The following is a 21,013-nucleotide window of genomic DNA, read 5'->3' as shown; positions in this document are numbered from 1 at the left end:
AAAATCATCAGTTGGAATTGTCAAAACCCTCGAACACTTTGTGCTCATTGAAAAATTATCACTACTCATCGGTCGAATATCATTTTCCTCTATATATTTTAGAAAAGTTTACTACAATTTTGAAATTTTCATATCTGATCACTATGTCATTGACTGTACCACCTCTGGTGGAGGAAAAGCAGGAGGTGTTATCCTCATGTGGACCAATTGTGTGAATCTACTATTTTGATCAAACTGATACGTGCATGTTTACTTGTATATATGGCTATCCTAATCACAAAAATACGCATCTTACTTATTCTATTATTAAAGATCTTCATAAAATCAATAACATTGATGAATGTATTCTATTTGATGATTTTAACAAACAGGGTGGAGACCCTATTGACATGAATATTATTAACATGTTTAATGATACCATAAATTATTGCAACCTCAATGATATTGGCTTCATTGGAAATATATTTACGTGGACTAACAATCAGCTAGACAATAATCACATCCAAAGTGCAAACCAAAGAAAAAAGATTAATCACATTAGTCAAATACAGGATGAGGATGAATGCATCTACAATAATGAAAGGACATGTTCAAGGTCTTCCTAAACCATTTCTCCAAGTTATTTAGAATCACCAACGACCAAAACTATCAGGATATTCACAACTCAGTGGCTAATAGAGTTGATATCAACATGAAAGAAGATTTTCAGAAGGATTTTACAGCTAATGAGGTCATAATAGCTATTTCTCAATAGGTAATGCTGCCACGAGCCTGATGGGATCCCGGTGTTCTTTTATCAATACTATTGGGATACTATAGGTAGGGCTGGACAACAGGCCGGGTTGGGCGGTTTCGGGCCCAAAAACCTCACCCAACTGAACCCACGGTTGAACAATATAAACCCATTTCCGCCCATTTTTTTAATCGGTTTAGTCGGTTGGGTTATGACGGGCCGCGGGTTAATACAAACGGTTTAATCGACTTATTGGGCTGATTTTTTCTTTAGCTCAATGACACATTTTGAGCTACAAATTACTAGAACTTAGATTCAACATAAATCAAAGTTCATCTTAAATCAAAATTCAAGAACTTGTGTAGAAGTAATTCACTTCTTTGGATCAAACTGAAAACTAGTAGACACGAATATTTGTACACTTACCCCTAAATTTGGGTTAGTTAACATGTTCAATCGTTTGAGATAGCTTTTCCTATTTTCCATATTTCTTTTAGGAAAAGTATTATACAACTAACAAAGAACTGCAAGTCGAATGAAACCTGAGTAAGATATTGCAAAATTGAGTAGATACATGTACAAACTATGTGAGGTATATGCACCATTATGAGAGTTCATAAAATGTTGTAGTGGGACTAGGGTGTTGTCCAGTGGCTTATATGAGAATATGTGAGTGTACAAGTTAAGTTTGTGTTAGTGTTTATGATGTAGATGATAGTATTTTGACTTGAAGCACAACGAAAATAAGAAAAGGAAAATGTTGTTAGCTTTAACATGACTTGTAAACTTCTATGAGGATATCTATAAGGGACAAAATTTATGTACTGTTCTTTATATCATGTTCATCTTGTACCTTTCTGAAAGCTGATTATACTGATTAGGCTTTGCTACTGTAATTTAAGGCTCCTCTAGATTTGGATGACTTGTCTATTGTAGGAATATGTTTTATGTGTAATTTGTTGATTTATTGAAACAAATAAATATAATTTATTTTAATTTTATAATATATTAGTTGCGAAGATACCGCGGATTTATCTACGTATTAGCTTTTCATGCGGATTTACCTAGATCCTTACCTGCGGTTTTACCTATGTATTTTTAGTAGTATAAAATTTTAAGCAAAATTAATGCAATGAGTCGAACGATAATGTTGAAAATTAAAAATTTATAATGACTAAATAAATAAAGATGTTAAGATCGATTGTTTCGTAAAATTGATTATACTTGAAGTTAAGATATATAGATTTTGAAGTTAAATATGATTTTTACATTGAAATTTACAATAAAAAATTATTCAAACAAAAATTACTTCATCTTCATTTCACTTTTAGTGATAATCAATTTTAACAAAATTATTTTTCTTTGTAATGTCCACGTCCGTTTCCATAGTGATTTAGAGAAACAACTATATGTAGCTTCTAAGAAACGTGTGATAACGTCGTGGTTTTTCTCAAAAGTCAAACATAGGCTAAGTGAATGTTTGACTTCGTGTTTGAAACATTCAGAAATTATTTTAGACATGTAGAAATGGTTCTCACATGTTTGATTGCTTTTGAATTTAAAAGTGATTCTTACACTAAAATTTACGGTTAAACTCACTTTTGAAAGAATTTATTCTAAAAATAAATTACTTTATCTTCAACTCTTTTTTAGTTAGAATCAACTCATTCCAAATTAATTTTTTTCACCATAAGTTTATCTCACACTAATTAAATTTTAAAATAAATATTATTTTATAATTTGATAGAATTGGTAACTAGAAAATGTGGAGCATGCATTATCATATTTACCCCCACTCTCTGTCTTACTATAACAAACTCAAGTCTCAACGTTTGAGTAGAAACATTGCTTTGTTATTTTTCTGATTCTCTTTATCTTTTCTGCCATTAACCAAAGTCATGTATTTTCAACTCTTTGAAAACCAATATTAAATAAAGTATCATGTGAATCAATAAAAAAATAAAAAAATGTCATGATTCAACCCACTTTTTAAATAATGGAATTTTTTTTGTTGTTGTTAAGTTTCCCCCACCACGTGATGATGAGATAATGAAGTTCCATTCTCAACTAATAAAAACAAAAGAGTAGTAATACTTACAGAGTTAGAGTTGAGTGAAGCAGAAAGAAGCAGTTTTAGAAAAACTACAAAAAAAATCTTCTAATTGTTGAATTGTAATTCCTTGTGTCGAAGCAGGTTGTTTGACAGAACAAGGAAATGTCGAACCACCTAATATGTTGAGTTGTGTTAGTGTGTTGAAGCATGTTGCTTCACACATGATTTCAACTTAGGCCTATTTTAGTAGTGTTAGCTATTTTGGGCTTTTATAGTTTTGGGTTTTGGCTTAGGGTCCAAGTTAACCTAAATCTATAAATAGAGGGAGTAACCCTTATTTTTATAATGAAGTGAATAGAGTATTCATAACATTGTAATTCATAGTATTTTGCAGTTGCAAAATGAATAAGAAGTTTTTCACAGTTTGTGGGTAGAGAGAAACTTTGCAAAATTGAATTTTTCTTCTCCTTCATCGTTCTTTACTTTCTTTCTTTCTCCATTGTTCTTTTTTGTTATTGTCATTGTGTGGGTGATAACAATCTTGTTCATCAAGATTGATTGAAATTCCCCATAGATTTTGGGGGATTTCTAACATCTGGTATCAAGAGCTCCAGTTTAATCGATTAGTGGGAAGAAAATCACCATGGCAACGAATCATCTAAACGTACATTTTCCAGCAAATCTTCTGATTCTCAAGAACAACAATTATGAGAATTGGTGCAAGCAGATAAAAATTGTATTTTGTTATCAAGATCTTTGGGATCTTGTGAAGGAAGGAGTAGCAACGCTTGTAGAAGAAGCGAAAGATCAAGAAAATGATGCACATAAAGAATTGAAGAAGAAAGATTATAAAGCTCTCATTATAATCCATCAATGTGTTGATGCAGATAACTTTGAAAATATTAGTGATGCAGAGTCAGCGAAAGAAGCATGGGAAATTATGGAGAAATCGTTTAGAGGCGCAGAGAAGGTGAAAGAGGTGAGGTTACAAACTCACAAAAGAACATATGAATTGCTTCAGATGGAAGACAATGAAAGCATAAATGATTTCTTCACCAAGGTTACGAAACTGGTGAATCAAATGAAGGTATGTGGAGAAGTGTTGACATCAAGATCTGTTGTTGGAAAGATCTTGAGGTCGTTGGCTCCAAAGTTTGACCACGTGGTAGTAGTCATAGAAGAGTCGAAAGATTTGTCAAAACTGACAAAGGAAGAGCTTCAAGGGACGCTTGAATCTCATGAACAAAGAATGACTGAAAGAGATGCAGGAAAGTTGAATAGTGATATGGTTTTGCAGGCATAATCAGCAAAAGAAAGAAAAGGCAAAGGAAGATGGAATGGAAACAAAGGTAGATGAGGCTACAACAGTTCGACCAGTCAAAATTAGCAAGAAGGAAACTGGTCGAATCAGAGAAAACCTTGGAACCAAGGCAACCAAAGAGGTGGTGTTGCAGGTAGAGGAAAAGGTGGTGGTCAATAGCCAGACAATAGTCACATTCAGTGTTACAATTGTCAAAAGTATGGTCACTATTCTAGTGATTGTCCAGAAAAGTAGAAGAATCAAGAAACTTATGCAAAGCTGTCGAAACATGAAGAAGAAGAGACGTTGCTGATGGTTACAATAAGAGATGAAGAGAGATTCAAGGACCAGTGGTACTTGGACTCAGGATGCTCATCACACATGTCTGGAAGGAAAGATTGGTTTGTCAACATAAAGCCCTCAATGAAGAACATGGTTGTAGCGGTGTATTCGTCGCTATATGATCTATCGATTAAATCATAAGCTATGAGATACATTGAAATTTTCGAGTCGCCACCGCACTTTTATTTATCCAAAGGATTGGCTAAAAAGCGAACAAAAGCCTAAGAAGTTTTACACGTAGAAAACTAATAAAAAGATCAGAGATTCTGGGTAAGGGGTAAATTACGCAATGGGAAGGTGTTAGGCACCCACCACGTCCTAGGTACTCCTAGGGAGCCCTTTTCACACTTGTTATGCTAAATTGTTATTTGTTATGACAAAAATATTGTGCAAACATGATTGGGATGATGAGAAAAGAATATACAAGTTAGTTATTTTTGTGTTATTGGGTTTTATTTATTTTTGTGTTCGAACGGATGAACCCGCTGCCTACGTACCTTCCATCAAAGGTAAGGATCAAAACGCCGTAGTTCGGCTAAAAGATTTCCAAAAGTTGGTGGATTCAGTTTTAAACACAAGCACTGAGGCTTTTCATTATCAATGGGAGAACACTCGACCAAGACCAACATCCACCATGCGAGGATAGCTTCGACGTACTAGAGGGGTTAGCCCTGTTTTAAGTACGGAAGTCTTACTGTCAACTCACTAAGGATAGGCAAGATTTACATCAACCACAAAGATAATTGAAACCTATGGCTAATGTGAAAAGATTAATGGACAAAGCCAAAACAAGTGAATGAGTGAAGTTAATTGATTGTGATTATGAAAGTGAAGTCAAAGTATGATTAAGATTGATTCAAAGAAGTATTATGAAATGGAGTTTTGAAAAAAGTCAAGGACTTGGGTCCAGGTTTTTAGTTTGAAAAGCATGAAGATGTTTGCACAATATCTATGTCAAGTTTGAAAGGTAAAGTGTGAAAAGGTTTAGGACATAATGGATGATGAATGGATGAGGATGGAAAGTAAAACTTCTTAGAAGGTTCACTTCTTGAAATCATATAGGGGATGATTCAAGTGTGTCCTTTGGAATAGCAATGGATAATAACAAACAAGCAAAGCAAGCAAAAGCGGATATCGGATGCCAATCACTGGTCTTATACCAATCTCCTAAAACAAAATGGGATATCAGAGGCCACTCAATGGTCTTACACTAATCTCCACAGGCAAAGAAATAAAAAGCGGATACCGGATACCAATAGATGGATTTACACCAGTCTCCTAAAACAGAACAGGATATCAGAAGCCACTCAATGGTCTTACACTAATCTCCTCAAAAGAAAACAAAGATGAAATATGGAAGTCAACTGCCAATCTATCTGGACTTAGGTTAACTCCACAGTATGGTCCTAGGAAATCCAATGCCACATTACTGGGACTTATAATGGATCCTCACATACAAGAACAAAAGCAACAATATGATCACAGGAATGCAAATGCCAACTTACAGGGACTTATAATTGCAACCTCACATAAACAGACAGAACAAATTATGATCACAGGACAACAGATGCCAACTTACAGGGACTTATAACTGTATCCTCACAAACAAACAGATAAACAAACTATGATCACAGGAAAGCAGATGCCAACTTACAGGGACTTATAACTGCAACCTCACATACAAACCAAACAGATCAAATTATGATCACAGGACAACAGATGCCAACTTACAGGGACTTATAACTGTATCCTCACATACAAACAAAGCAACAGAAGATATGAGTGACCAATGAGGTCTTACACTCTATCCTTCCATATCATAGGAGCAAATGCCAAAGCAATGGACTTACAATTGTCCTCAATGGGTAAACCACAATAAAAGTCACACAGACAAATGATATGATCATGCACTAATGGCAATTGATGATGATGATAAATGCATAACATACAGGCAAACAAGTGCACATGAAGCAATCAATCAAGCAATGAATATCAAACAGCACACTCTATAGCCAAACAATGGGGGGCTCACACAAGAGGGTTTGACTATGAAAGTCCACTGTAATGGGTAAAGGTCGCTCTTAACCTTGCCATTGAGAGGCTAAGGTGAAGCAGATGAAAAGGAGATGAGGGGTGTGCCTCATTGCTTCTATCTCAGATCAGAGAGAGCATCAGATAATAGAAAGTGGGGGAGTTCAGAAAGATGGAACTCTTTCCCCTTTATTGACTCGATTAGATCTTGGGTATTTATCTCAATGCTTCAACCATGTAATGGGAGCAAAGAGAGGACACACTGAATAGTGGGGGATAGATTGCTTATCCCTACCTTCCACCAATTGCCTTACTTGAAGGACTTTTCCTGCTTGGGACAAATTTAAACAAACACAGGCATTGCCTCTTAAGGAGGACTTCAGACAGTTTGCCCGGTCAAATAACAGACCGGGTCTCCAGACTACATGAAGAAGAAAGGTTATACCTCAAAGCAAATGCTAAATAGCAAAGCAAGCAAGTTCAAAGAACTTAGGCAACTAAAGTACCTGAAAAAGTCAAACTTATTAGCAAACAGTTCAACAGTCAAAATCAAAGGCAAATGGATAAACAAAAGTCAACCACAGAGGGATCAATTGTGCAAGGCACAAAGACTCAAGCATATGAGTCACCTACAAAACAAAGGTTAGCACAATATACAATTCAACTCAAACAAATTTGAATGGTCTTTGAGGCATTGGGGCTTAACCTGAAACAAACAGCTCAATTGTAAGCTTACAAGACCACTAGGACTAGCCTAGGGTCAAAGGTGAAAGAAAAAAGTCAAACAGCAAAGGAAAGTCAACCCAATTCATGTTCAAACATTTAAGAAGCAATCTCAATTGGATTCACCACTAAATCATACATCAATGTCATTTCATACACAAGTGAATGCAAAGCATGGCAATAAGAAGCACAAATAGGTCAACAGCAAGACTTCATTCAAAAGTCAACCCAAACAATTTCAAAAATCATGAAATAAATCACACTCAATCCTAACATCTAGCATGGTATACATGTAAAATTTCATGGCATTTGGATGAGAGGAAGGCAGTCAAGTAAAATCATGAAGTCAAACCAAATTCAAGTAAGCATGATGAAAGTCAACAAGCATGGGTCAACTTCAAAAAATCATATCAATTTGAAAACAGAAGAGAAATGAATGAAATTAACACCAATGCAAAGCTCAAGATGTCTAGTCATCACATATGAAATTTCATGGTCATACAATAAGATTTGAGAATTTCACAAAAGATTTGGCAATGTATAGCACAAAAAGTCAACAAATGACTAAGCATGGAAGAAAATTCTCAATCAAATGGAAAACAGCAAGATTAATTCCAAGAAAATTCATACACACACTAGACATGTAAGAGATCATTCATGCAAAATTTGGGGTCATTTGGATGTAAGGAAGCATGTGAACAAAAATTGGGAAAAAGCATATCATTCATATAGCACCAAATGTAACACATAACTTCAGAAAATCATAACTCTCAATCCACAAATGATAAATGCACAAACTTTATATGGAAATGAAGGTCAATGTGTCTAGTTTCACCACAAAAAATTTCAAGCTCATTGGATACAACATGAGAATTTCACAAAGAGAATGGCACAATGTATCATTTATGCATACATGTCAAGAAAATAATTATCAATTAAAATCCAGCCAATGGAAAATTAATTAAAAATCACAATAAAATACTAGACATCTTCATGGACATGATGCAAAAAGTTTCATGATTTTTGGATGAAAATTGAAAGAGAAATTAATTTGGAAATGGAGTGAATAATTGAAGCAAGATGAACAAAATAGCATGGCAAGATGGTCAACATGTGGTCAACCGATGGCATAAGTGTAATTCTGGGCTCACTAAACCAAACTGTGCGTTTTGGCCCTGCAAAACGAAATGTTTTGATTGGCTCTCAGCCAATAAAACAGTAATGAGCCAACCAACTTAAATTTTCTGAGTTTCTAAAACCCTAGGGGTTTCTAACACAGCAAGGTTCATGGTTCAGCTTCATCAATCGATCAAAACCAACAACAAATGAACAGCAACATGTAACAACGATCATACAACAATCCAGCATCCATGACCAAATACAACAAACATCAACATGTGGATTTTATGAGCAAGTTTAAAACAGCAGCAGAGTATATTCATCATTGTTATCACAACAGCAATAGACCAAACATTCATGAGAAAATTCTGTGCATACTCATCATAACAGCAAGCATCATTCATCACTCAATGTTTATCATCATCAAACTAATCAAAACAAACAACATCATGGTATTGGTAATGTTCCTACTGCAACCAAACAACAGCATACAACAATGTTTCACATGGATTTCAGGACAATGCTCATAAGGTTTCAAAACTGCAGCAGGGTTTAAACATCATAAAACCAGTTTCGAACAACAAGAACAACAGCAAATCACACCACAGCATGGTATTGGCTCTCACACAACTAAAACAATAGTAAGCCACTATATTCATGTAAACTTCTGGAAGACTAGGGTTTAAACAGCAGCATATCATCCTCCAACATTCATCAGTCAATCATCAACATGAACAACAACATTTAACACATAATCGTGGCCATGAAACCTCATCAACTAACAGCAAAACAAACATAACCAAGGGAATTTTTCTGGACATGAGTTTAGGGTTTAAACACAACAGCATTCATCATCTTCAACAAGTTCAAAATTTCGAAATGCCCAGAACACCCAAACAAGTACACCAATAGAATCATCAAGTCAGGTACATCAACATTTCAGTAATGGATTTCATGAAATCAACTTAAACAAATCAAATCGAACTAAAACTCATTTGAGCATAAACAAAGAAGTTCGATTTTCTCACAGCATATTCAACCATTTCAAACCATTTGAAGTTCATGAGAATCAGTACAACACAAACTAGCTAAAACAAGGCATGGCATATAGAATGAAGAGATCGAATCACTTACTTGTTTTTGAAGAAAATTGAAAACAGGGCGGCTTTGATGGTTACAAGCGCAAACAGATGCAGGCCCTTAGTTGGTGATGATATATACGTGATGAAAAGCAGCTTGAGCAAGTCGATTTTCACTTGAAGCAAGAAATGCCATGACTGTAGCTTTGGAGAAAACAGAATGAAGACAAGCTTTACAGTAGGGGAATGGAGGTTCAAAAAGCTTCCAAAAGTTGGTTGGATGATGGAGGAATGAATGTTACTCGAGGGTTTTTGGTGGCTTATGCAGAAATTCACTTTTTAGCAAAATGCACAATGAGAGAGTGAGAGGTTTTCTGGTTGGTGGCTGTGAAAAACTAGGGTTGCAATCCAGAAAATGAGACTTAAATATCAGCTGTTTAAGGTCTGCTAATGATGTGTTAAGCTGGTTTTTGTTTTATGACATGATTTGCAACTTTGCTAATTTGTACCAAAGTGGATAATGGAGGTGTGTTTGCACAAGCTGGGCCTGGTACAGGCTGCATACAGACTATTCCAATTGCTGTTTTGTGTTGTACATGAAAGGCTGTACCTTGCTTTGCTTATATGCTCCCATTTGCAAAATTGCCAAATTTGCATTTTGATCCAAAATGGTAGTGGAATGATGGTATGGACATGATTTAAGGCTTGAGACAAGTCACAAATGTGATTTAAAACATTTTCCAATTGGCAAAAATGAGAAAAAGTCCATAAATCAAAAAGTCAACTGTGAGTCAAACTTTGATTTTTAAAGGAATAGGTCCAAAAATGCCATTTTGATTGGCAAGGTTTTAATGAATGAAATTTATATTTTTGGAAAGAGGATGAAAAATGTGGTTTGTAGGAAAAAACCCCACCAAATTTGGCCTTATGGTTTGAGAGATATGGCTCTATGAAGTTCAAAAATTGGTGAAAATGATTTGATCATATCTTGACAACCACACATGGGATTTGAGAGTTCTTGGACTTTTTGAAAATGGGAAGACAAGATCTTCAACTTTCATGTTGGGCAAAAATTCATTTGAAGCTTGTATCATGATGTAAGTTTGAGATCAAGAAGTTTCCATTTTTGGCAGTTGAAATTACAGGTCCACTTTCTATTTCTGGAAAATTTTCTGTTTGACTTGATTTTCTTCCATGATGAGGTTGAACATGATAGATGAGGCTTATATAAGCATGAATGAACTCCTTCAAATCAATTCTATCCATCAAATCCTTGATTAAATCAACAGTTGACCAAGTTTGACTTTTCTAGGGTTTTGAGTGACTGGACCACTTCTGATGAATTCCAAACCCTAATTCTTTGAGAACTTGACTTCAAATGATATCCCAAGATGTATGAACTCTTGATTATTGATCATGGTGCCCAAATTCTGCAAGAATGGCCACCATCCACTGCAATGACTGACTTTGACTGATTTTGACCTAATTGCTTCATCTGCAAGTAACATGGTTAGAATGACAATATTTTTGTACTTTTTGGTTAGTAAACACATGAAGAGCAAAGATATACAAATGCAAAATATGCTTGGTGATCAAGAAATCAACCCACAAGGCAATCTACCCACTAGGAGGGGACAAAGGCATGCAATGATCCTTGAGGTTATGATATGAATGATATGGGCCATGAGGGATCTTAGGGCCAAAATTGGGGTCTTACAGATGCCCCTATTTAAGGTCATTCTAGCCGGAGAAGTGAAGTTTAGAAATCTTCATCTCGACGCGGTAGAATGGGCTTAAATAACAGTAATGAGACAAATTTTGGTCCCTAAGAGACCTCATGATGCAGATGTATGCGTGCAAAAGACACAAATTCTGTGGGGAATATGATTCACACAGAAGAAAAGACGATCCATCGGAGTAGTACACTCACCAGGAACAGAGACTCTAACAAGACTCTATGGGGATAAACAAAAGAAAAAGAAATGTGTGAACAATACACGACTCCAAACTAGGGAAGATAAAACTGACATAACGTGGACAAGACACGACTCTGATTAGAAAAAACAGAAAACAGACTGGAGAAACTCACTGGGGAGTGAAGGACTCACACTGGGAAAAGAATTCCAAATGGAAAATAAATCCATTGGAGAGATACAAGCTGACTCCTGGGGAGAAGCAACAGGAAAACTTCACTGGGGAAGCACCAAAGAAAACGAGATGTTACCAGGCATAAGGGTAACAAAACAGGAAATCTGACTCCACAGGGGGACCGAGGTCATAACAGGGAGCAGAAAGGAGGGAACACCGAGGATACCGGGTTGTAGGTATGTAACAGGTGACCGACCAAAGACGTGAATTGGATTTCACTTCCAAAACACTCATCATCCTGAAGAGAGCTAGAAAAGCAAACTTGTTTAAAGGATGGATATTCGATTCTACAAAGAATACGAATCTTACTCTGAGGGGAAAACAATCAAAAGATTAATCCAAGAGTGCATGAGACATATTATTCATTACCGGCAGACCGTGAATAATATACTCGAAAGGAAAATTATCCTGAACCGGTTACGGGGTTGTTTATAGGATAAGATCCGAAATCGTGAATTGGTTTTCACTTCCAAAACACTCATCACCCTGAAGAAAGCTAGAACAGCAGACTTGTTTATAGGATGGACATTCGATTCCACAAGGAATGCGAATCTTACTCGACTGGGGACACAAACCCAAAGAGTGCATGAGATATAATATCCATTACCGGCAGACCGTGGATAAGAATACTCGCATGAGATATATTATCTATTACCGTCAGAACGTAGATAATAAAACTCGCATGGTAAGAAACACCAGAGATACCGGTTACTGGGTATATAATAGGTGATCTACCGAAAACGTGAATTGGATTTCACTTCCAAAACACTCATCATCCGAAAGGAGGGCTTGAAAAAGCAAATCGACTTACAGGATGGGCATTCGAATCCACAACGGGAAAACGAATCTTACTCAACTGGGGACACAAACCCAAAGAGTGCATGAGATATAATATCCATTACCGGCAGACCGTGGATAAGATACTCGCATGGTAAGAAACACCAGGGATACCGGTTACTGGGTATATAATAGGTGATCTACCGAAAACGTGAATTGGTTTTCACTTCCAAAACACTCATCATCCAAAACACAAACTGGTTAAAGGATGGATATTCGATTCTACAAAGAATACGAATCTTGCTCAGTTGGGGAAAATCAATCAAGGATTCCAACTAAAGAGCGCATGAGATATATTATTCATTACCGGCAGACCGTGAATAATACACTCGAAAGGAAAAGACACCAGAGATACCGGTTACTGGGTATATAATAGGTGACTAACCAAAAAGAGAGACAATCGATACCAAGCATACGGGTAAACGAAAGACAACTCAAGGGATAAATTGCAAGCATCCGACAATTATCCAACAACAAGAAATATTCGACTCCGCAAAGGGAAAAAACGAATCTTACTCGACTGGGGAAACACAAAAGGCTTCGACTGAAGAGTGCATGAGATATACCATTCATTACCGGCAGACCGTGAATAATATACTCGCATGGAAGATTATCCACAACCGGTTACTGGGTTGTTTAAGGATAAAAATCCGAAAAGAAAGGCATCGGGATACCAAACTAGGTATATAATGATAACCAATCAAAAGGGAGCAACAGACATTACCAACAAAAGGGTAAATGAAAGGCGATCTGCTGAGGATAAGTTGCAAGCATCCGGCAATTATCGACAGAAGACTAGCTGGGGATGCACTGGTAAACAACCAATGATCCGGGGAACAAATCACTAGCATACGGTGAAAAGACCCACTGGGGATAAAATTGCTAGCATACGGCAATTATCCACAAAAGACTTGCTAGGGATATAAGTGCTGATCTGAGCAACTTATACAAGCAAAGGAAAATCAACATCAAAGACTAGATGAAGATAACCACAAAATTAGGGTTTACATCTATCGAATACGGGGTAGAAGACCAAAAACTCCGCGTGGGGATAGAACAAACCACAAATCCGCACGGGAAACCAAAATAGGGTTTATAACAAACCACAAACTGCTGAAGAGCAGGAAAATAGGATTTACAACTACCGGGTGTTAGGTAGAAAACCAAAACTCTGGCTGGAGAATAAAAGGTGTATAACCACAAATTCTGTTAAGAAAGCCAGGAAAAGTAGGACTTATAACTACCGGTTATGAGGGTAGAGGCCCGAAATATTCCGCTGGGGAACAACCCACTGGGAAGCACAAGATATCTGACAAATAGTCGATTCGGGAATGATCCGAAGAGACAGACTGAATAAAGACACGTCCTAATGAGGATATAACTCAAATAGGAAAATCCATCCCAATATATGTGTTGGGAGGAAACGGAAGAAACCGTCATCCACGAGGATATATCTCAGTGGGGAACTGCAGAAGGAAAGACAACATTTTCTGCTTATGGGCTGACTCTATATGGAGAGATTTATAACACCCGACATCTGCTTAGGGAGATCTGTAAAGAGATCTATATCACCATAGCAGGAGACACGACAAACAAAAGATATATGGCAAGAAATGCGACATGAATATCTGAATGTTTCATGAATATGCATGAATATGCGTGATCTATGTTTGATGAATGCTGACAAAACAGACAATTCTAACACAAACAGGTTCAGGAACAAAGCGTCCGGTATTATACTTCCAGGGGAAAAACCAACTGGAGAGCCAATCTGCGGAGATCTACATGCTGAGAAGCAAAGATCTGCAGGTACTGCTGAAGAAACAGAGAATCAGAAATATCAGGAAACAACCCAATCAGGGTACAGAAAGTCACAACGGGCACAACAGCCACCAAGACGAATCTGTAGGGGAACAAGAGAAAACCCAAGATATCTGCAGGGGATCCCACTGTCAACTGAGAAACAAAAAGTGCGTTGCATAAGCACGAACTGCTGTAGAAGCAAATCCATATAACTCCGCTGGGGAACAACCCGCTGAGGGAGAATGATATCGTCCAGATAGAATCTAACTGTATAAGCAACTCTACTGGGGAAAATTGTCGGTTACTCTCTTGGGCACAAACCACTGAGGGAGGACAGATCAAACAAATATATTCTGCAACGGACCACTCCACTTGGGGAGAATACACAGCAAACTGATCACAACAAGTAGATTCTGCAATACAAGCCACTCTACTAGGGATCACAAACAGTCAGGAAATCAAATCCGTTCACTGGAGGCTAGAGCCATCATCCGACCATACCGGGGATTGAAGGGGTATTCAACAGGAGAAACTGCCACAACAAACACTCTGCAGACTATGCTGAGGAAAAGATGGTTATAATACTGGGATGTCAACCCAAATCAACCAACTGAATAGGAAAATAAATCCTGCTCTGCTGAAGAGAAAAACTCTGGTGGAGAGATAGCAACAATTCCGTAGACGACTTCGCCGGGGAGAAGGTAAAGTACCGGGTATCAAACCACTGACTTACCGAGTCTTCAAAAAGAAAGAGATCATGCTGAGGAAACAAACAAATCCCGCTGGCACACTGCATGGGGAAAAGAGGTAATAACTCCACTTGCAACTCTGGTGGGGATGTTAACAAACATCTCTACTCGCGACCCTGGCGGGGATATCAATAACAACTCTACTCGCGACTCCGAGGGGAGTACCAATCAATCAGTTATACTCATGACTGTGCTGAGGAGACAAATAAAGTCTAGGGGTATGCGACCCACTGGAGAAAATAACGGGGCACCAAGATGACAAAACATCAACCGCCGAAACTTCTACAAGAAAACACCCATGCTAGGGGAAACTTGCTGCTGGAGAGCACGAAGTCTTCAACAACGCTCTGCTTGCGACTGTACTGGGGAACAACCCCAACAACAACTCTGTCTGAGGAACAGCCTCAACAAAGATCTGAAGAAAGAAGATACCACCAAACCAGGAATATGAACAAATGTCTTACCTGTTGGGAATCATGTCGCCCTCGGGAGAGCACTGAGATGTTCTTGAGTATCCTTTCAATCTTGTGAATGTTCACTTTGTTTAAAACAAAAATTTTGAAAAATTTGATTGTTTAAAACAATGACATTTTATCAATTTAAAACATGCAAAACATTTGTTGAATTGAAACAAATAAGAGTGCAAATAAATGGATAAAAAGCTCAAATTGATTTGATAGAATGGTAGTCTGCAAATGGCGAGACTCCATAGATCTGTACAAATTTGAAATCAGTGATATATATTGGAAGAGGGCTACATTGAACATAATGATCCTTTCTCTACCAATTTGAATCTCGATGTATCCGAAGCTTCAGTTGACGACGAATCGAGAATCTTCTGACGAATGACGACTGATGACCCAGAAAGTCTTGTCAGGATGCAGTTACTTTGCCAAATCCCTAATTTTTGCCTAGATTGCCCCAGAGTGAGGTACTCAATCTAGCGGGATGCAAATGTATTCCTTTTTTCAAGTCTCTAATTTTTGCCTGGATTACCCTTGCGGGTTCTCCACCGAGACGCTCATTTTTGCCTAAGCCGCCCTTTCGGGTTTTCAACTTAGCGAGCTATTCTGTTTTTTTCCATTCTTTTTTTTCATTTGCATATACTTTTTTTCTAGGCAAAGTATCTCTTAACTGCATCTGAATTCACAGGACGAGTGAAATCCTCCCCATCCATTGTTGTAAGCAACAAAGCACCGCCTGAAAAGGCTCTCTTAACAACATATGGACCCTCGTAGTTTGGAGTCCACTTGCCCCTAGAATCGGGCGCGAAAGACAGAACTTTCTTGAGCACAAGGTCACCTTCTCGGAACACACGGGGCTTGACCTTCTTGTCGAATGCTTTCTTCATTCTTTGCTGATATAACTGACCATGGCACATGGCAGTTAAACGCTTCTCTTCAATTAAATTCAACTGGTCATAACGACTCTGAATCCATTCAGCATCAGTCAACTAGGGACTTGAGGGTATAATTTTTCTTTTTTCCCCTTGGAAAAATTTTGAAAAAATTTTCCTGGTTTTTGATTTTTCATTCTTTTTTCACCCTCTTCTTTCTCTTTTTCTTTTTGATTGATTTTTTTTGATTTTTTTTTTTGTTTTTTTTTGTTTTTTTTTTTTGTAATCCCCAGTTTGACTAGTTTGCTGATTCTCGTGATACAGCTGAATGAGCTTCTTTGGTGCTCAAGAAGGCGGGTAATCTTATCAGGAATCCCCTTCAACATCATCTTCCTCTGCCTCAGATACAAGGACTTCAAGATTGGGAGATGGCGTTGGATCATTATGTTCAATGGGTTTAGAAATCCCTGCATAATGATTCTGGATAATGAAAAGCTTTTGAATTTTAAACAAGCAAATCATTTATGCAGATGAAAAAGCTGTTTTTGAATGCTTTTCATGGTTTTTTGTGATCACTGATTTCATAAAGAAAAGCAAAAAGTGAAAACAAATGGAAAAACAAATGTTTGACAATGCATTAATTGAATGAAAACATCATTGTATTAAATGCTGCCAACAATGTCATCACTTCTCCTTTTGGCATGGGAGAAGGGTTTTAAACAAAAGTGAACAATTTACTCTGATCTATGGATAACTGTAGGAACATCCACAGCGACCCAATTGTGGCAGACGCCACCAGGAATGACAAAATTGTTCAAATCTTCTGCATCTTCTTCTTCAATGATAGCAGCAGCTTCCTCTTCTACAGGTTGATCGGCGTGAATGAATCCTCCACTGGTGAACAGACCTTGCTCATTAAGTGCCCCAGAACAGTAGCGAATGCTAGCCCGGGATCGATTAACCAGGAATAAATCCATCAACAGGAATAAATCCATCAACAGCACTAAGGCTGGCAAAATCCTCTCTGAATTCACAGCTCTCTTGCTCAGGATGATCCATAAATCTGGCAGAGATGGCCCTTGTATAATACCGGCGAAGTGCGTCTCAAAATAAATGAAGATCGCAAGGTCAGACCACAGGACGGGAGACCGGAACAAAACACCTGCTTATGCAAGTGATGCATGAAGTGTTTATGCATATGCTTGTTTTTTATTTCAAAGAAACTCGAAGGTTTTATTTGCAAACTTTGAAAGATTTAAGCATTTTGATCATATATGAGAATATCTCATCAGATATATCAGGTGAAAAAAAAAATTTCCCGGTTTTTTCATGTTTTGAAATTTTTTGCAAATAAACTCCTTTGAGTTCCTTGAAATTTTTTTTTTTTTTTTGATGATATGAATGCGGATGAATGCATGAATGCATGAATGCAACAAGCACACTCAAGGATCAGGCAAAGCACACCAAACAAAGGTCGTGGGAAAGCTCTATGTATCCCTAATATCAATCATCCATTTTGGTGGATTTAGGTTTTCACCTTATCGACACCCAAGTTCCATTGATATTAACGGTACATGAACCGGTTCGAACATTCTTAATATCAACCAGCCGCTTTGATGGATCTTAGGTTTTACACCTGATCCGGGATCCATTGATATTAACAATGTTTGAACGACTCAACCACGAATCACGGGTTTGTTGAGAGTCACGAGCATGGAGTCTCGGTTAAGAACCACCCAAAGGGAGTGTACTAGGGTTTAAACCTGCCGAACATGTTCTATCAGAGGTTCCCATAGTCATCGTTCCATCTTTCGAATATTATCGGAGGAACGAATACTCGTATTCCAAGAATATTCTCAAGAGAAACTCTTATGAGTGTAGTATCGCATGACAATCGTATCAGAACTGACATCTGAACGACCTCCGCACTACAGTCCTAAAAATAGGCCAAGATGGGTTTGGTAAACTAAGGTCCTTGGCTTCTGCGGAACATGATTGAAAGAATAATGCCTAACCACAAATAACTTGTGTGACATTATTAGTTCAACATGACCTCCACCAAGTGAATGGGCTCGCAAGTCAACTGGCTAAGGAATACTCCACACCAGTCAACAAGACTATGCCATTCTCCTATCCTAGAGTGCACTCGAGTTCGGGTATAGAACTCATCTCACAGATCACCAAAGCAAACAGCAAATGTATATCAAGCAATTCACACATTACAATCAATACAGTCATCCCAAATTGTACAAAAATATGTCAGATAAAGAATAATAATATAGCACAACAAGGGTGAAAAGTAGGCAATACCACCAAGGATTCTGGTGAGATCTCCCCAGCAGAGTCGCCACTTTTCTGTAGCGGTGTATTCGTCGCTATATGATCTATCGATTAAATCATAAGCTATGAGATACATTGAAATTTTCGAGTCGCCACCGCACTTTTATTTATCCAAAGGATTGGCTAAAAAGCGAACAAAAGCCTAAGAAGTTTTACACGTAGAAAACTAATAAAAAGATCAGAGATTCTGGGTAAGGGGTAAATTACGCAATGGGAAGGTGTTAGGCACCCACCACGTCCTAGGTACTCCTAGGGAGCCCTTTTCACACTTGTTATGCTAAATTGTTATTTGTTATGACAAAAATATTGTGCAAACATGATTGGGATGATGAGAAAAGAATATACAAGTTAGTTATTTTTGTGTTATTGGGTTTTATTTATTTTTGTGTTCGAACGGATGAACCCGCTGCCTACGTACCTTCCATCAAAGGTAAGGATCAAAACGCCGTAGTTCAGCTAAAAGATTTCCAAAAGTTGGTGGATTCAGTTTTAAACACAAGCACTGAGGCTTTTCATTATCAATGGGAGAACACTCGACCAAGACCAACATCCACCATGCGAGGATAGCTTCGACGTACTAGAGGGGTTAGCCCTGTTTTAAGTACGGAAGTCTTACTGTCAACTCACTAAGGATAGGCAAGATTTACATCAACCACAAAGATAATTGGAACCTATGGCTAATGTGAAAAGATTAATGGACAAAGCCAAAACAAGTGAATGAGTGAAGTTAATTGATTGTGATTATGAAAGTGAAGTCAAAGTATGATTAAGATTGATTCAAAGAAGTATTATGAAATGGAGTTTTGAAAAAAGTCAAGGACTTGGGTCCAGGTTTTTAGTTTGAAAAGCATGAAGATGTTTGCACAATATCTATGTCAAGTTTGAAAGGTAAAGTGTGAAAAGGTTTAGGACATAATGGATGATGAATGGATGAGGATGGAAAGTAAAACTTCTTAGAAGGTTCACTTCTTGAAATCATATAGGGGATGATTCAAGTGTGTCCTTTGGAATAGCAATGGATAATAACAAACAAGCAAAGCAAGCAAAAGCGGATATCGGATGCCAATCACTGGTCTTATACCAATCTCCTAAAACAAAATGGGATATCAGAGGCCACTCAATGGTCTTACACTAATCTCCACAGGCAAAGAAATAAAAAGCGGATACCGGATACCAATAGATGGATTTACACCAGTCTCCTAAAACAGAACAGGATATCAGAAGCCACTCAATGGTCTTACACTAATCTCCTCAAAAGAAAACAAAGATGAAATATGGAAGTCAACTGCCAATCTATCTGGACTTAGGTTAACTCCACAGTATGGTCCTAGGAAATCCAATGCCACATTACTGGGACTTATAATGGATCCTCACATACAAGAACAAAAGCAACAATATGATCACAGGAATGCAAATGCCAACTTACAGGGACTTATAATTGCAACCTCACATAAACAGACAGAACAAATTATGATCACAGGACAACAGATGCCAACTTACAGGGACTTATAACTGTATCCTCACAAACAAACAGATAAACAAACTATGATCACAGGAAAGCAGATGCCAACTTACAGGGACTTATAACTGCAACCTCACATACAAACCAAACAGATCAAATTATGATCACAGGACAACAGATGCCAACTTACAGGGACTTATAACTGTATCCTCACATACAAACAAAGCAACAGAAGATATGAGTGACCAATGAGGTCTTACACTCTATCCTTCCATATCATAGGAGCAAATGCCAAAGCAATGGACTTACAATTGTCCTCAATGGGTAAACCACAATAAAAGTCACACAGACAAATGATATGATCATGCACTAATGGCAATTGATGATGATGATAAATGCATAACATACAGGCAAACAAGTGCACATGAAGCAATCAATCAAGCAATGAATATCAAACAGCACACTCTATAGCCAAACAATGGGGGGCTCACACAAGAGGGTTTGACTATGAAAGTCCACTGTAATGGGTAAAGGTCGCTCTTAACCTTGCCATTGAGAGGCTAAGGTGAAGCAGATGAAAAGGAGATGAGGGGTGTGCCTCATTGCTTCTATCTCAGATCAGAGAGAGCATCAGATAATAGAAAGTGGGGGAGTTCAGAAAGATGGAACTCTTTCCCCTTTATTGACTCGATTAGATCTTGGGTATTTATCTCAATGCTTCAACCATGTAATGGGAGCAAAGAGAGGACACACTGAATAGTGGGGGATAGATTGCTTATCCCTACCTTCCACCAATTGCCTTACTTGAAGGACTTTTCCTGCTTGGGACAAATTTAAACAAACACAGGCATTGCCTCTTAAGGAGGACTTCAGACAGTTTGCCCGGTCAAATAACAGACCGGGTCTCCAGACTACATGAAGAAGAAAGGTTATACCTCAAAGCAAATGCTAAATAGCA

The sequence above is a fragment of the Lathyrus oleraceus genome, chromosome 7, assembly GCF_024323335.1.
Source record: "Lathyrus oleraceus cultivar Zhongwan6 chromosome 7, CAAS_Psat_ZW6_1.0, whole genome shotgun sequence".
Taxonomy (NCBI): Eukaryota; Viridiplantae; Streptophyta; class Magnoliopsida; order Fabales; family Fabaceae; genus Lathyrus; species Lathyrus oleraceus.
The sequence above is the reverse complement of the archived record's forward strand: the minus strand, read 5'-3'. Positions refer to the sequence as shown.